Raw genomic sequence first — 17,103 nt, forward strand, 5'->3', positions numbered from 1 at the left:
CTATGTCTTGGCATGTGACAGTCTCTCTACCTGGAACAGTTACTATTTTTGCTGCTTTTTATTCTTGCTCATTTTTCTTTCTTTCTTTCTTTCTTTCTTTCTTTCTTTCTTTCTTTCTTTCTTTTTTTTTTAAGATTTTATTTTTAAGTAATCTCTGCACCAAATGTGGGGCTCAAACTCAAAACCCTGAGATCAAGAGTTGCATATTCTCTTTAAAAAATTTTAAGGGGCGCCTGGGTGGCTCAGTCGGTTAAGCGTCCGACTTCGGCTCAGGTCATGATCTCGTGGTCCATGAGTTCGAGCCCCGCATTGGGCTCTGTGCTGACAGCTCAGAGCCTGGAGCCTGTTTCGGAGTCTGTGTCTCCCTCTCTCTGACCCTCCCCTGTTCATGCTCTGTCTCTCTCTGTCTCAAAAGTGAATAAACGTTAAAAAAAATTAAAAAAAAAATTTTTTTAAAGGGGGGGAGGGGGGCACCTGGGTGGCTCAGTCGGTTAGGCTTCTGACTTCAGCCCAGGTCATGATCCCATGGTTCGTGAATTCAAGCCCTGCATCAGGCTCTGTGCTGACAGCACAGAGCCTGGAGCCTCGTAAGGATTCTGTGTCTTCCTCTCTCTCTCTGTCCCTCTTCTGCTCATGTTCTGTCTCTCTGTCTCTCAAAAATAAACAAACGTTAAAAAAAAAATTTAAGAGTTGCATGCTCTTCCAACTGAGCTAGCAAGGCACCCCTTCTTATTCATTTTATCAAGTTCTATCTCAAAAGCTACTTCCTCTATAAAGTCTTCCAGACTCCATCATAGAACTGTAATTCTCTTCTTATATTTCTATTGTGCACTGCGCATGCTTATCACATAGAGATTACCTTATTGTAATTTAATTGTTTAAATAAATGCTTCCTCAAGAGACTGTGACATCCTTGAGTTCAGCAACTATGTAGGCCCAATGCCAGATATGCAGCATGTTGTCAAGTGAGCAGGCACTCAATACATATTTGTTGAATGCTCACTGGACTCCAGTGTTGATCCTTCCATTAGTAAAAATGCCCTTAAACCACAATGGCTGTGCTGAATCACTAAAAAAAACCTTGAGTGAAATTAAATGGTGGCTATGTGAAAATCCTTCACCACCAGAAAATAGTATATTTGTTTGTCATCATGGGAACAAGCCATAAAACTAGATATAAAAGCAACATAAAGGTTCATTACTCTTCCATATTTTGAATTTTTTTTTTAGTGTTTTTATTTATTTTTGAGACAGAAAGACACAAAGCATGAGCAGGGGAGGGGCAGAGAGAGAGGGAGACACAGAATTCGAAGCAGGCTCCAGGCTCTGAGCTGTCAGCACAGAGCCCGATGCGGGGCTCGAACTCACGGACTGTGAGATCATGACCTGAACTGAAGTGGGACACTTAACCGACTGAGCCACCTAGGCACTCCTACTCTTCCATCTTTTGTAAGCAAGCTCTAGGTATTAAATTACCTCTTACGGGACAGATTTTTTTTTTCTTTTACCATTAGCAACTGAGTCTCTATTTTAAAAAATGTTGCTCAAAACTTTCATATTATAGATCTTACAAAAACTTGCATATTAATCTCAGAGTTATCCCTTAAACAAGGGTATTTTGATAACTCCAAGTAGCTATTTTAAAACCGTACATCAAAACTTTTTTATGGTATCAGGTTCCCTGAAAAAACATGCAAGGAATTTCCTTTATTTTTTTTGATGACTGTATTTGGCTTAGGCTGATCCCAAAACATAATACTTTCATTTTATAAGCAAGAGTTATTACATTTTACTTGGCTTTAAAGTCATTGCCTTTGTTTGCGAACTGTCCTTGATAATGTTAATGGTTCATGGATAAAGTTATTTGGAAAACAGATTTCATGCTACTCTGAAGAATGTCAGAGTTGAAAAATCAGCCAGAAGTAAAGACAATAATACCTTAAGCCTAAAAATCTGGTCATTCTATCGCACTGTTAGTGCCTATGCTTACTGGTCCTTCAAGACTCTGAAATGGAGGTGAGAAAACTAAGCTGTCTTCTTAGTTCTGGAGGGTGGTGTGCAGATTAGGGAGATAAGAGTTAGACCGTAGGGTTCACCAGTAAACAGATTGGAGTTTCTCCCCTTTAATGGCTAATGCACAACATTTTGGTGAAACCATCATATTTCTTACCAGATGGCTGAAACTTTGTCCTATGATGCAGTTTGGAGATAGTAGAGAAGTGGGCATAGCTCTCCCCAAAACAGACTTAAGTCATTGCCACTAGTTTCATCTTTATTTCCATGATGCTCACTTTCTCCTATTGAATTAATCCATCTATTGGGAACCATTTGGAGAGAGAGGAAGAGTGAACAACATGAGAGAAAAGAGAGAGAAGAGCGAGGAGACAGGGAGGGAAGGAAGAATGGCAGGGTGTAGGTGAGGACGCCTGGCTGGCTTAGTCGGTAGAGCATGTGACTCTTGATCTTGGGGTGGTGAGTTCAAGTCCCATGTGAGGCGTAGAGCTTACTTAAAAAAATCAGATGGATTTAATAAAAACTTTTTAAAAAATCAATGATACTACAAAAAAGAATGGCAGGTGTAGAAGAAGAGGAAAAGGGAAGAAAGGACAGAGAAGGAAGAAGTATGTGTGTGTAAAAGAGACAGACAAACATGGGTGGGGGGCTGGGGAGAAGCAGAGGAAAGAAAGAGAAAAAGATAATAGGTGATATTCAGTGGATTTTCTAGCAGCTTTCACTTGATCAAAATAAGTGGAGACAAATTAAAGTCTTCCCTTGAAAGTTCTCTCAAGTTATTTTTCCTTGAAGATGAGGTAAAATGTCAACATTTCTACTAGGAAATTTAATAACTTAAGGGAGTGTATATTGTTACTTGGCCTTCACTTAATAATGATTTCAAAAATTCAGAATAGGAATAATTTTATTTCAAAGTACTGACCATATTAGGGGCACTTGGCTGGCTCAGTCAGTAGAGCATGCGACTCTTGATCTCAGGGTCATGAGTTCGAGTCTCACATTGGGTGTAGAGATTACTTAAAAATACATTAAAAAAATAAAAGTATTTACTATATTAGATCATAACATTTACCCCTGAACAGAACAAGTACAAAAGCAAAGCTCATTCCTGCCCCCACCCGAGGTCCGCCCAGAATATAATGCCATTTTCAGAAGAGAAGGAAGAAGTCCATACCTTTTTCTTTTGCTCTTGCTGATATGAACGAGTGGCCCTATCCTCCTGAGCTTCATAGACCAAGTCTGACCATGATCTCACAGAGTCAATGTTTGTTAGATGCTTTGTCAGCATCAGTTTCATCCTTTACTCTTCCCAATAGTCTCTAGTTTCCTTTGGGGGTCTATGTAATTTTATGAAAGCCTACCTCACTGCATCCTAGAGTAGGCCAAGCCAATCACCGCATTCTATCTTCTTGACTGCAGCAGTGGAAGCAAGGGTCAACATGTGAACTGAGCTGACCATACAGTGGCTATAGAGGGTTTTCTGGGAATGCTAGAACAAAGTTGCTCTCCCTGACACAAAAAAAGAAAGCATATGGCTCCAGAAACTATGAGCAGCCATTTTGGGAGTAGGCGTGGAGCTAGTCTTGGATGAAGCTGACATGAATTGCTGGAAAGAACTCGCCAGATCTTTTGGATATCCCTGAGGTATCAGATCAAGCCTCATCTACAACATCCCTATCTCTGGATTTTTTGGTTGTGTGAGGTGATAAATGTTCTTTTCTGTATTATTTACTGTCAGTCTGAGTGTAATGTAAATGTTTTCCCTTCAGTAAAGAGATTATGCTGCCAGAAAGAGCCATTACTATGCTTTCTGTTTTAAGTAATGATGACTGCTCTTTTTGAAAAGATCCCGGGACAGGCAGCAGCAGAATTTTATACTGGGAAGATACTTTCAGACTGCAGAAAACAGAGTATCTTCAGGGGTTGGCCAAGGGATTTCAGTCTGGGATTCTTCTAAGAATGTCCCTCTTGCTATAAGATACTAAAGCTTTTTCATGATTAAAATTCCATTGTAACTTGTTTCTGATTTATTTATCATCTATAATATGTGAGAGAAATTAATGTATAAAAGTTCATGAATGAAATAGTGTGAAGATTAGACAGAATCTTTTGAAATAGGGTCAATTTTTCATATCTGGAAGTCAAAGAAGAGAGTACAATATAGTTCTATTCTACAATTCCTGGAGCCCTTAGTTTACGCCTGGAACTCTTTAGATTCCACAGGCGCAGCAGAGGCAGGCAGGTCAAACAGACTTTACCTTCAGGAAGTTTCTAGTCCAGCTGGTAAGGATTAGACAGGGGCTTAAATTAGACTAGCAATAGCTGTCATTGTTAGCTATACTTATGAGCTTATGAGTAAAAAGAAACAAATATAATAAAACTATAATGTGGCATGGGGTTTGGATGAAGGAGAAAGACCATATAGTTGGGAGAGAATGGGAAAGGGCAAAGGTAGGTTTCATGGAGCTGAGACCATGTGAGCTGGATCCTGAAGAATCGCTGCTTCTGTAATTCCCTGTCATTTGTTGCTCCCTTTCATGGCACCCTTTTCCTTCTTCGGCAGCTACTTGCATGTTTATTTATTTAATGATCCATCTCACCAAGCTATTGATTTCCACTCTGATTTGCTCCCCATTGTATTCCCAGCACAAGGCCCAGTGCCTGGTACATAGTATGCGATCAATAAAAATCTGTTGAGTGAATAAATGAACAATTAGATGAATGATGGACGGCACTAGGTACTATTGCTGAAGGCCAGTTATGGAACACTCACTGTGGTCAGCACATAGGTAATCAAATGTATTGCATGTAACAAAAATACGAGGTACGTTTTATGTCAGCTTTGTAGAGGAAGAGACGGAGAACTACAAAAGATAGATAGCTTACCCAGTGCCATGCTACAAGTGCCTGGCTGTAGCCATACCCACGGAGGTCTCTCTCCAAAATTTGCGCCGCCAATCACTGCACAATATTGCTTCCCCTTCACTATGTACCATGTGCCATTTGTTGGACACGCGTTACCCCATTTTACTTTCTCATTTACTTCTAGCAACAACCTGTGAGTTAGTTATCGCTAGCCTCGTTTAACAGCCGCGAAATCAGATTCAGAGATGTTTGTTCATTCACTCAACAAATATTTATTATCTGTCTACCAATTGCCAGTCGCGATGCTACTCCTGGAGACAGAATGGTGAGACAAACAGTCATCCTCCCTGCCCATGTGGAACTTATGGACTTCTAGGGGAGGCAGACAGTGATCAGATGTACAATAACAAACCGTGAGAAGTGCTGCAGGGAAAGTCAGGGTGTCCTACGTGCACCTCATGGCTTCAGTGAGGCCCATGTGACTCCAAGGCTCTCAAGTTTTTATACGACTCTTTTAAAAAAATTATTTTAAGTTTATTTATCTATTTAGTTATTATTTGAGAGAAAGTGTAGGAGCGGGGGAGAGGAGCAGAGGAAGAGAGAGAGAGAAATCTTAAGCAGGCCCCACTCTTAGCAAGGAGCCTGACGCAGGGTTCAATCTCACCACCCGGAGATCATGACCGGAGCTGAAATCAAGTCAGATCAGAGTCTTACCGGACTGAGCCACCCAGGTGCCCCTCTTTTTGGTTTTTAACAACATGGTGGATAAAACTTGAACTGGCAGAGAGGAAGGACAGGAGTGGCCCCCAAAGTGCAACTCTCTAGTATGACCAGAGAAGGTGGGGGGATAGGTGTAGGAAATCATGTGAGTAGCTGAGGCTGGAAAACTCACAGAGTGTTGAAGGTCTAGTAAGGGACTGTCCTTCTTTAGGAAGGCAATGGAGAGCCATTCAAAAGGTTTTGAATGAAATCTCAAATCAAAGTATCTTTTAGAGAAGAGTAGCTTAAAAAGCAGAAACAGTGACAGAGGTGGCATGGGGGGAAGACTTACTGACTGGTTCAACATGGCACTAAGTTTGGATTTATTTTGCCTATGTTTTTTTTTTTAATTTTTTTTTTTTTAACATTTATTTATTTTTGAGACAGAGAGAGACAGAGCATGAACTGGGGAGGGGCAGAGAGAGAGGGAGACACAGAATCCGAGGCAGGCTCCAGGCTCTGAGCCATCAGCCCAGAGCCCGACGCAGGGCTCAAACTCACGGACCGCGAGATCGTGACCTGAGCTGAAGTCGGACGCTCAACCGACTGAGCCACGCAGGCACCCCAATTTTGCCTATGTTTTGTCAGTGTATTAGTTAGGATGTAGGCTTAGCTGAAAACACAGGGGTTTTAACAAGACAGGAGCATATTGTTTCTCTCACATAGAGGTTGAGCTGAGATGGCAACTCTGTTCCCGAAAACCATTAAGGGTTCTTTTATTTCGATTTGAAGAGGGAGAAGGGTGAAAAGAAGTCCTGCTACTTAGGGACCCAACAAGGAGGAGGTTGCACACGTCACTTCTGCTCGCTTCATCTCGGCCAGAGCCGAGCCTTAGAGCTGCACTCGGCAGTTATAAGGAGATGTGTAAACGTCATCTCTGGTTTTGCTGTCTGCATGCCTTAGGGCAAAAATCCATAACTATGGAAAAGAGGGCATGATTATTAGGATACGACCAGCAGTCTCTGCCATACTCGCAGGCTTCTCTTCTGAGAAAGAGAAATCTCGGTGATTCATTTGCTCCTGTTAGAAAAGCATCCAAGAAAATTAAAAAAAAAAAAAAAATTTAATGCTTATTATTTTTGAGAGAGAGAAAGAGAGCAAGCAGAGGAGGGGCAGAGAGGGAGGGAGACACAGAATCAGAAGCAGAATCCAGGGTCCGAGCTGTCAGCCCAGAGCCCGACGCAGGGCTGGAACTCACATACTGGGAGAACTCCCATACCGGGAGATCATGATCTCAGCTGAAGTCAGCTACTTAACCCACCGAGCCACCCAGACCCCCCCCCCCACCAGAAGGCATCCAAATTTTAAATAATGTTGGATTTTTAAAGAATTAAAATTGTTAAAAAAATTTTTTCACATACCATAGAAAGCTAAGTAAAATTTGACAGCTTATAACTCAAAAACACAATAATAACACAAATAATAACACAAAATAATAACACAAAAAGCAAAATCCATTCTGATTCCATAGATAACTATGGAGAAAAACTTTATTTTAAAACAAATTACCTAGAAAAAGATAAAGTAAGTAATCCATCATATACTTTTATGTCCTTAAGACTGCAAAAGGTACTATTTGACACTCTGATATTAATATTAATGTTAGCCATACTAGTATTTGACATTAACATTGCATATATTTTCCTTCTCCCTTAATTTCCCATTAAAAAGTAACAACCCATTCCTTAGTTGAAGACTGAGAGTCATTTTTACCAAACTTGAAGAACGAGCAGTCAAAAGAAAATGCCTCTGTGTTTGGGGTGTTCCCATCTTAGCAGGTTCTATGATGTGAGTGGCTTCTGCCCTGAACCATGAAAGGAAGGATTCCACTGGGAGGACTGAGGCTGAACTGATGCACTTCCTGTGTCACAGCTGGGACAGCAACATACAATATCCACGCCATAGAGTAAAGCACATTTGCTGTCCTGGGCAGCCCTTAATTTTAGTTCATTTTCCTGCACCTATTTATTTGATCGCTCATTAATTGCCTCTGAGCAGAGAAAATGTTTCCTTTAAGAAGGTTAAACAAAGAGTTTATTGACATAAGTGAATTGGTGGAAGAAAACATTATTAAATAAAAGACACTTATTTAAACACCAAATTAATCATTTAAAGGCAAATTAGAGGTCATATCCCCTCCTAACTAAATAATGTTAACCAGTAATGAGATATCCATTTTAGATATAAGCACTTTCAGATTCAGGCTGCTGGTTGAGCTGTGCCTTGGGTTTCCAAGTGTTCAGAGTCCATAATTACACTGGTGCTTTAAACGTCACTATTTTAAACCATATTCCATCTATAATGGGATAATGTGATATCGTTTTTCATTGTATAATTAAAAACTGAATAAATAAAGCTTCTCTTTCATCCCAGCAGAAAAGAAGACTCGTGCTCTGAGAGAAGACCCCCCAGTGGAGACAGACTCACCTCGGGCTCTGGCTCCAATTATTGAACTTCCCACACCACCGGTGCTTGCGTGTTCTTGGCGACGGCCAAGTTGATCCGGCTGGGCCACAGGTAACTTTCCGATATCCTAGCTGGGGCCATATGCCCGCCCGGCTATTCTACATCTGCACCTCTTTCAGGACTCCATTATGTAAGCTTCAGAGACTGAAGAGAAAGTCACAGCGATTTTTGTTGTGCTAGAGGTAGTGCAGTTCCTGCAGTTGTCTGGTATTTTAGCTTGGTATTTTTCTCTTCCAGTTGGAGGGTGTCACAAGTGCCTACCCACATCCAGCCACACACCTTTGTCACGCAACCACAGGGGCAATGCCCCATGCACCAGTCCACTGCTGGGCTCGCATTAGCTGGACTCCCAACCACCATGACTGTTGAGTGTTGACAGGTGCCAGAGATTCACCCTCCAGGCTCTTCCATTGAGAAACTGACGCTGAAACCAGCGGCTTTGTGCCACACGGTGCTGAAGTTTCTTTTGTAGCCAGACAGGAGTCAGGAAAATTTTAAGGTTAATCCAATCTGACGTTAGCCCGCCCCTGTTGGATATGACCATCAGATGGTCCAGCAGATTCTTTTTTATCAGAATATTTTATTGTGCATATGTGGAGAAGATGGGGGAAAGACTCCCAATGGACAAGAGCTTGATTTGGTTCGTATTTTTTTGAGCGTCCGTTTCCGACTGATCTTTTAACCCCCTGTAAATCAATTAATCTTGCTTTTATAATAATTGTCTTGATTCAGCATGGTTTATCAATGAATACTGCTTACCTTAACTCATTGCTGCCCCTTGCTTGGGTAACCTATGCTTTTTGAAGGCATGGGACTAGATCCAGGCTTTAAAGGCCTGAGGTAACTCTTGGAAATACCATCCAACAATCTGAGTCTCGCTGTTCCCACCACATACTAACTGGAATTATGGCCTCCTCCAAATCCTATTCTCCCAACCACATGACTTCTTTTTTCAGCTGTGACAAGAGAATCAGCTTATGACAAATTGCGCGTCGGAGAAGGTATATCTCTATGATGTGGGTGGGCAACGTAATTTAGGATTCTACAGGCTTATGCCCAACCCATTATCTGAAGGCTAAGGAGCGGTAAAGGGAAAAGTTGGTCCAAGCAATCCTGATACTGCTCATTAACTGGGAGACAGAAAGGAATAAAATAGGACTTTCCTGATTATTGCAGGAGCTCTCTCCACTTCCCCACGCCACACCCCCTCCCCCCCATCAGACATTTAGACTGAGGAAGAAAGGCACTTTGTGTTTAAGGTTAATCAAGTTTCAGTACAATTTTTTTTTTTCAAACTAGAATCACACTAATCTTTTTTTCTTGCTCTAATGTGTGGCTGTTGAAATCCTCAGCTGTGATAAATTAAGCTACTTATTAATCTAATTATCGTACATTCATCCTAGAAACTTTCATGTGACTTGAAAAGGCTATTCAACCTTTTCCCTCCCCTCCTAGAAAGGGCTCAACCTTGCACCAATTAAGATCATTCTGAAGTAAGGCTTTAAAAAAGCTTTCTCTAATCACCCAATGGAACATGGACCAGTGGAAACCAAACTCAGAGCTCTGGGAAAAAGTTTAGCATTCCTTTCTGTCTGCCAACTTTTATGGTTTCATGGCACAAGGGAGGAAGACTTCATTTTCCTATTTAGTTGTTCTTTCACTGACCTCCAAATAAAGTCCATGTAATTACTGAGCAAATAAAGTTGCAGCATGTGTTTTAAAAATCAATTGCCATTCTTGGACTATAGAAATGTAACAATACACAGATTTGCCGGAAAATGCCCAGCACCAACCATATGAACTAAACCCTGTACTATATCTGTACAATGGAGTAGTTTTGACCCCTAAAGCACATATTTACTATGCAGATTTTTAAAAGGGTTTCTTTTATGACTTATCTATTGATATTAAAATGTCCCCATCCTAATATAGGTTCAATTTAGGATTAAAAATATGTTGCAAATGTATCATATCTTAAACATCCATTCATTGCCAAATGCCTCACTTCTTTTTTTTTAAATGATGGCATAAATGGAGCTATTTTACATTCAAATTAAACTAGCTATTAATTTGAATGCAAAGCAGCTCAATGTACAGGATGCAATTTCAATGACAGGTTTACCCCAAGACAGAACGGAGCAAGTCAACATGGGTGAGTCCTGGTGGATTGTCCCCTACTCTTGGTGCCTGGCAAACTTGCTCACTGTGAATAGTTTTTGAAGTGAAGATTAAAAGAGTGGCATTATAAAGTATAATTACATTTTATTGAAACTCTAGAAATCAGAAAAAATTCAGCAGGAAACTTTTAGTGAAACATGATGTGTTGTCATTATCATTAAAAGATAAAAGTTCCATACTGTTTTTATCTGTTTATTTGGAAGAAATCCAGCCTTTACAGTTATGCAGGAAACAAAAAACGGGAATGCAGGAGTAATTATTAAAACTGTGTGATTTGTTATCTCAGCTACTGTCTTTCCAAATGGTAATGCGATATCAGCAGCTGCAGACGGTGGCTGATTTCCTCTATTAGTAAACAAGTGCTTTGGAGACCTGTGTGGGGCACTTTAAGCTCGCTACTCCCCGAAGTGCTGTCAGGCTTAACTACTAATCCATGGTATTTCAGAGCACTGGAAATTCATCTTTATAAAACCTGAACAAAAAAGGGAAAAAAGCCTGGAGGGCATGAGCTCCCTCTGGTGAGACAAATGACATGTTCATTTATTAATGAAACAATAACCCTGGAAAGAGGATCAAAGCACATTCCATCCTCACTTTACAATCCCCAATTTTCTCAGGCCAAACCATTTAATTGAGCCATGACAATGGAATACTTAATTGTTGCCTTAAAGTTTTGAAGAAGCGACTTCTTCAGCATCAATGTACATTTCAGGATTATTATTCAAGTACAATGTAGCCGGATTGAAGCTGGTGGAATTTGATTCATCCTACGTTGGGGGGTCTTTAGCAGGCAGAAAATGGGTTTTCTTGAACATGCCAGCAGCACCCACCACCAGCACCTCTTGCCTGTCACTGCCCCTTCCCTTGCCTGAAACAGCCCTGATGGGTTGCTTCCTCATGACGAAATAACCGGCCTCCTGTGTGGGTGACTGGGTAAGACTCAGGTCCTTTTTGGCATGTCCCTTGCATCTGGGACATAAGTGAGGCACAGGGAGTTGCCAGGCTCAGAAGCTGGGAGTTGAGGGAGTTTGGGGGTACCCAGCATGGAGTATTAAGTCTTGATAGACCCATGGCATGTGCCGTGGAAAAGGCACCCCTGTGGGCTATTCTCCAGTTGTTTTTGAGAGTGATTATCACGATTCCATCTTATCAAAACTAACAAACACACATGTAATATTAAAAAAAAATGAAAAGATCTATATTTAATTTCTACATACGAATCCTGGATTTTACCACAGCATTCCAGCTTGATAATTTGTTGTTTATACTCACGTAACAGCTATTCTAGGGTTTACATGACTATGCTGTTTTGCACATTAACCAAAACTTTCAGGGGAGTCTTAAGGCACAGAAGTAGGGTGTCCAAAAAGTGCTTGCTGACCCATTGTGTAAAGAGGACCATGAAGATTTTATATGTAATCTCTACGACTCACCTGTTTTGCGTTCAGATATTCTAGGCCAGTTTGATTCCAGGCCCAATTTTCTATTACATGGCCTCATTTGGAGTTTATAAATAGATTTCCTTTTACTTTGCACCTGCTCATATTTATTCCTTAGGAGATCCATTAAGCCAATGAAAACCAATAGTCAGAAAGGAAGGTTGCAAGCAATAAAAACACTCCTGCTTCTGTGTTCATGAACACCATCTATTTTATTATATTTATTTATTTTTTTAAGTAAGCTGTATGCCCAACATGGAGCTTGAACTCACGACCCCAAGAGCAAGAGTCACAGGCTCTACCGACTGAACCATCCAGGCGTCCAATCACCCTCCATTTTATTAAAACTTACGCGAGCTGGACAGTGTATTTTGAGATGATTTCGATTACCTGTACATAGGCTCTTTTTTTCTGACCTGCTTTTGAATGCCAACCTTCTAAAATTCTTTCTTTTTGTTCTGGGTTATCAGACATAGGCATAAATATCAGGCTTATGAGTATTTTTATGTTGAATTTTAGTAAAGTACTTAGGGAATTCCTTATAAAGACATTTTTATAATAAGGCCATCAATTTGAAAAAGTTGCATTTGGTCGGAGCTCTTCTTGGTAAACTTTTCTGCAGGATAATTGTTTCAGCTGCACACAGGGGAGTGATGATTGATTATTCAAAGTGTATAGTGAGCTCTATGGGAGAACACAGAACCCTGTAAGTCAACAATTATAGCAGGGATTGGCCTAAGAGCCAAAAGGGAGTTTCAAAGGGAGGGTCTATATGTGAAACAGAAACAATTATTTTTCCAATCTCCCCGTTTGGTTATCTTTCACCCCAAGATACAAAACATGTATTTTCAAAAATACACACCTAGAAAGACTTCATGGGCTTGGCTCATGAGTGTTCAAACTGCCATGACTTTGATGGCCACATCACACATTTCATACAAGTCAAAGATGAGACAGAACAAAGATATTTACATCTGCTGAGAAGATATCCATCTCCGTGAACACACTCGACTAATATTTATATTATTCATTCATTCATTCATTCATTCATTCATTCATCTTTTTCTGTCACTTATTTAGCCTGTCAGTTACTCAGTGACTACTGACTGAGGTCCTACTGCATATGTATCATATACATGACAACAGATATAGCTTGGGTTATGTGTACTTTTAGAAGTATGTGGAACCTGAGACTATATGTAATCGAAGGAAGCAAGGAGTGGGTTGGGGATAAATAATTTGGAGGCAGAAACAGAGCTCCCCTTTAGCACTGTTTTGAAAAGGGGCAAAGACCCTTTGAGGTGTGTCTGTTGAATATATGATGGAAGTATTCATTCAGCAGTATCTCTCAAGCAACTACCTCATTGCATGTGCCATGCAGAACACTTACTCAAAAAAAAAAAGAACCACTGTCCCTATCTCCCAGGATCTTCCATTCCGTAGTCTGAGGGGGGCAGGGCATAATATAAACACATAAGACAGTTAGCTCAAGGTAAGTGATGAGACTCCATATTGAAAGGTACAGGCAATTTCAAGATGAATTGTAAATTTTGAGTTATTATAATTTTCATCATGCGGTCTGGAAGTTGGGGCTTGGGCTTCCTATTTCCCATTTTGCTGAGAAATGTGTGCTCTGAGAAGGAAGATGATAAAGAGGCACATAAACAGGTGCACGCATTCATTTTTTGGTTCTTATCTCCCACTCTTGGGACCTTTGTTCCTTGAAAAAGAAATAGGCTCATTTCTAAGAATGTAATGTTTGATCATTTTTACTATCTGTAATAGCAGATACATAAACTGATACTGCCACTATAATGGTGAATAAACCCCATATTCTTTAAACCTGCAAGATGAAATTAGGAATATAAATTAGGTAAATACATATGTACGGATGGTTACATGAACGTTTTTAATAAGCACTAAGGATTAAAAACAACAACGGAACTCCTGTACTCTTTGCCCCTTCTGCAGTCCAAGTAACTAAAATTTAAAACAATACCAAATCACCAACAAATGTAAGGAGGAACAAAGATAGGGTTTTTCTCTTTTATGATGACTACTTAGAATTATGTTGAGATTATTGGAATTCCTTACAAAATCAATTATAAAATTTAAAATATTTTTTCTTACTTCTTTCCCCTGATGCCTCTGGTATGCTGGTAATGGGTAATCCTGCACTGGTTTGGCATTAGAGTTGAAGAGGTGATTACGTTGTTTTTCTCTTCTGCCTTTTACTAAAAAATGAGCTATCAGAATGCCCTGGTGTGGCTTCAAGTTCTGTTTTCTTTTTATTCCCAAATTCTGTGCGTCGCGTACAGGAGCTCTAATAATATACTTAACCAGTTTCACTTCGGGGCAATTATCCCTTTTTAGCATTCTAAGCTATGGTTAAATTCTCCTAAATGTAGTACAGGGACAAGGAGCATATATTATCTCTCTAGGTTCTCCTTGGTCCGTATCCATTTCATTACATGCCAAAAGAGCTTATAGTGTGGAATATTTAGAAAATATATAAATAGTTCAGGATAAACGGCTCAAAATACGGCCATGGCTCCTTACTTAAATTAAACAACATTTTTTGCTTAGCTGTTTGCTGTTGATTTCTTGAACTTAAGAAAGAAATTATATTTTAATAAGTGCTGAAATAATTAGTTGCAAATATTTAATAAAGTGAAACCACAAGACCTAACCAAAACCATTTATTTTCTTATTCTCTGAGGTTGATGTTTATATTTAATACTGTTAAAAAAAAACATGCAATAAGTATAATGAAAAGGACATTTTAAATAATAAGGAAAATTTTAATGAAAAATTCAACACATATTTTCCTAGTTAGGGTTTATCTTTCTCTAATATCTAAGATGTTACAAATCATTTTTAAAGTTGCTATTCTTTTTTTTAAAAGATCAGTAACTTAGAATAAACGAACACTGCTTTCCCTAATTACACCTGCACTCACCACCCCCATTGGACACATGATTTCATTCCATAAAATAAGTAAATTTTGTTGACTATATGTACATGACAACATAATAGTATCAATATATAAAGATAACACACCAAGTAGACACAAAATAATTTATATCTCCTGCTTAAATAATTTCTGATTGCTTCTATCAGTCAGTAAAAATTAACTGGAGGTCATAAATATATACTTCTTCTTGACATTGGTAAAACAAAATGGCTCCCACAGCCGATTTGTGGGGAACACAGAGGATAGTCTATATCACTTAAATGAGACTAAGTACCGAATACGTGAACCATTTTGAAATCTGTTGCGGTATTTCTAAAATGCAGGTGGCTTATCTAACATGATAGACGCTGAATGTTATTAATTAATTAATTAATCAATACATTGCCTCAAGGCTCGCGCTGACATTTAGGTCCATGTTAACGATTCAAAAGTAAGTCCCAGAATAGCTTCAGAAGGAGAATATATTCTGCCAGAGAAGCAGAAACGGGTAGGTCTTGAAGTTGTTTCCCAAGGTCCTCTGGGACTTGGGACAGCCTCTAGAAGCACTAGTTTCAGAAAGGGGAAGAGTGGCTCAGGAGCATCCCTGCTCAATTCAATAGTCAGGCAAAGAACGAGAGCTTACAAACAAAACAGAAAATAACTTTCCCAGACCGGGGAGAGAAGAACCCTTGGCATTCCTGAGGAACAGCTGTTTATGATAATAAACTAAACTGGGTGAGCATTTCTTAAGAAGAAATATTTAATTATCCTGCTCACCATTATGAGGAACTTCTGCCACTCTTCAGGTTATTATACAGTAAATAACCATTTTTCTAAAGGACAGAGCTGTTTTAATTATATGACAATGAATGCATAATTATTATGTTTGTTAGGAATGAATCACAAGACAACAGACTTGATATTGCTGCTCTGGTTAGTGCATCTTAATTACTTTTTCATTTATTTTGCATATAAAAGCTATTTGCTAATTGTCTTTGCTGTAAATATGCAAAATATAATTAGTCATTCATAATTCTTTATGTGTTATCTAACTGTACATTTGTTTCTGAGGAACATATATTAAAGTGTGAATATTTAATGAGCTTTTCTGTGTGTGTGAGTTCTTCTTCTTTTGACAAAGTTTTAAGTAAATATTAGGCATGTAACAGTTTTAACCCTATTCTTAGGGAAACTTGCTCTGAAAACAAAAAGAGAGACTGGAAAATACAGAGTTATGGAATGAAGACCAAACTGTGTGGAATTTTAAAAAATCTTCCATGTGAAGAAACTGATGATGACAGGGAGTATCTCTTATTAAGCCTTTAAATTAACCTTTTAGATAATCTCCCAAGCTACTCAGATAAATCTTTAAGCATTACCCATTTCAATTTAAGTTTTTACATATTTGTGTGGATACTTACCAGAAGGAGAAAAGAAATCCATGGATGTGCTTATTAAGCATGCCTTTTTAAGTGCTACCAATAGATTGCTTACTGTATCTGTTTAAAACACTGGGCAAACGCTCTCAAAATTGTAAAATCTTAACTATGAGTACTGTATAAAATCTGTGTGAGCGGCAATGTGAGAGTTTTCTTCAATAAGGTCATTTTTGTGTGTGTGAATAATGTGGATGTTCCATAGTGGCGTCTCAAGAGTGAACCACACTGACCAGTTTTTCAGCCTCGGGTGCAATTTTTTTTCCCTTTTTTTTCTTTGTTGGAAACAGAACTTGGGCTACTTTCTCCTGTGGCTATCACTACTCAGTAGGAACTAACGTTGCAGGGTATGTCTTAATGCACTCAGATTCATTACAGTGACTGACTGGTTAAATGGACCACGTGCTTTCAAAATTGTGCAGATATCAGGCACATCGACCAATGATGACAATTTTTCTTTTCACTTGTCTCCATCAAATCCTGCCCGTCCATCCTGCTGATGCATGTCACATTCCACTTTCTTCACCTCAAACATTTGATTTACTAACCGGTTGTACTGTTAATCCCATGTCATGACACTTCTATTCACTTCTGCTTTTCAACTGAAAGCAGCTTCCTATGAAGATAAAGCTAGGTAAAATCTATTGTAAAGAGGAGAATAACTTGAATGCAGCTATCATATCAAAATGAAAACACACTTCTGCTCTCCTCACCCACTAGACATCCTGAATACTTTTCTTAATGATGAAGTCAAATAGGATAGCGGAAGAGAATACGACCGATGATCTTTTTTTTTTTTTCCCCCCTTCAGAAGTAATCCTGCTCTGTAATTGTTCTTATTTATGTTTGGCAAATCTTTTTAAATGAACATATATAAAACCAGAATGATGGCAGGGTGTGAATGAGAAAAGAACTAAGTAAACATGCTTTGGAAAATTGTGATATGAATACATTATATTGATTCCTGTTTATCACAAAAACATTTCAAAGTCGC

General features: G+C 39.1%; 1 long non-coding RNA gene across 6 annotated transcripts in view; it reads left to right on the forward strand.

The window, feature by feature from the left end:
- The window catches only part of LOC111560878, a 214,076-nt gene that overhangs the window by 123,537 nt on the left and 73,436 nt on the right, over window positions 1-17,103 (forward strand). For all 6 annotated transcript variants that reach the window (XR_006599633.1, XR_002743105.2, XR_002743100.2 and 3 more), the window contains one exon: window positions 8,014-8,154. This is a non-coding gene — a long non-coding RNA (uncharacterized LOC111560878). The remainder of the gene's footprint in view (window positions 1-8,013; window positions 8,155-17,103) is intronic.

The sequence above is a fragment of the Felis catus genome, chromosome B3 (assembly GCF_018350175.1).
Source record: "Felis catus isolate Fca126 chromosome B3, F.catus_Fca126_mat1.0, whole genome shotgun sequence".
Taxonomy (NCBI): domain Eukaryota; kingdom Metazoa; phylum Chordata; class Mammalia; order Carnivora; family Felidae; genus Felis; species Felis catus.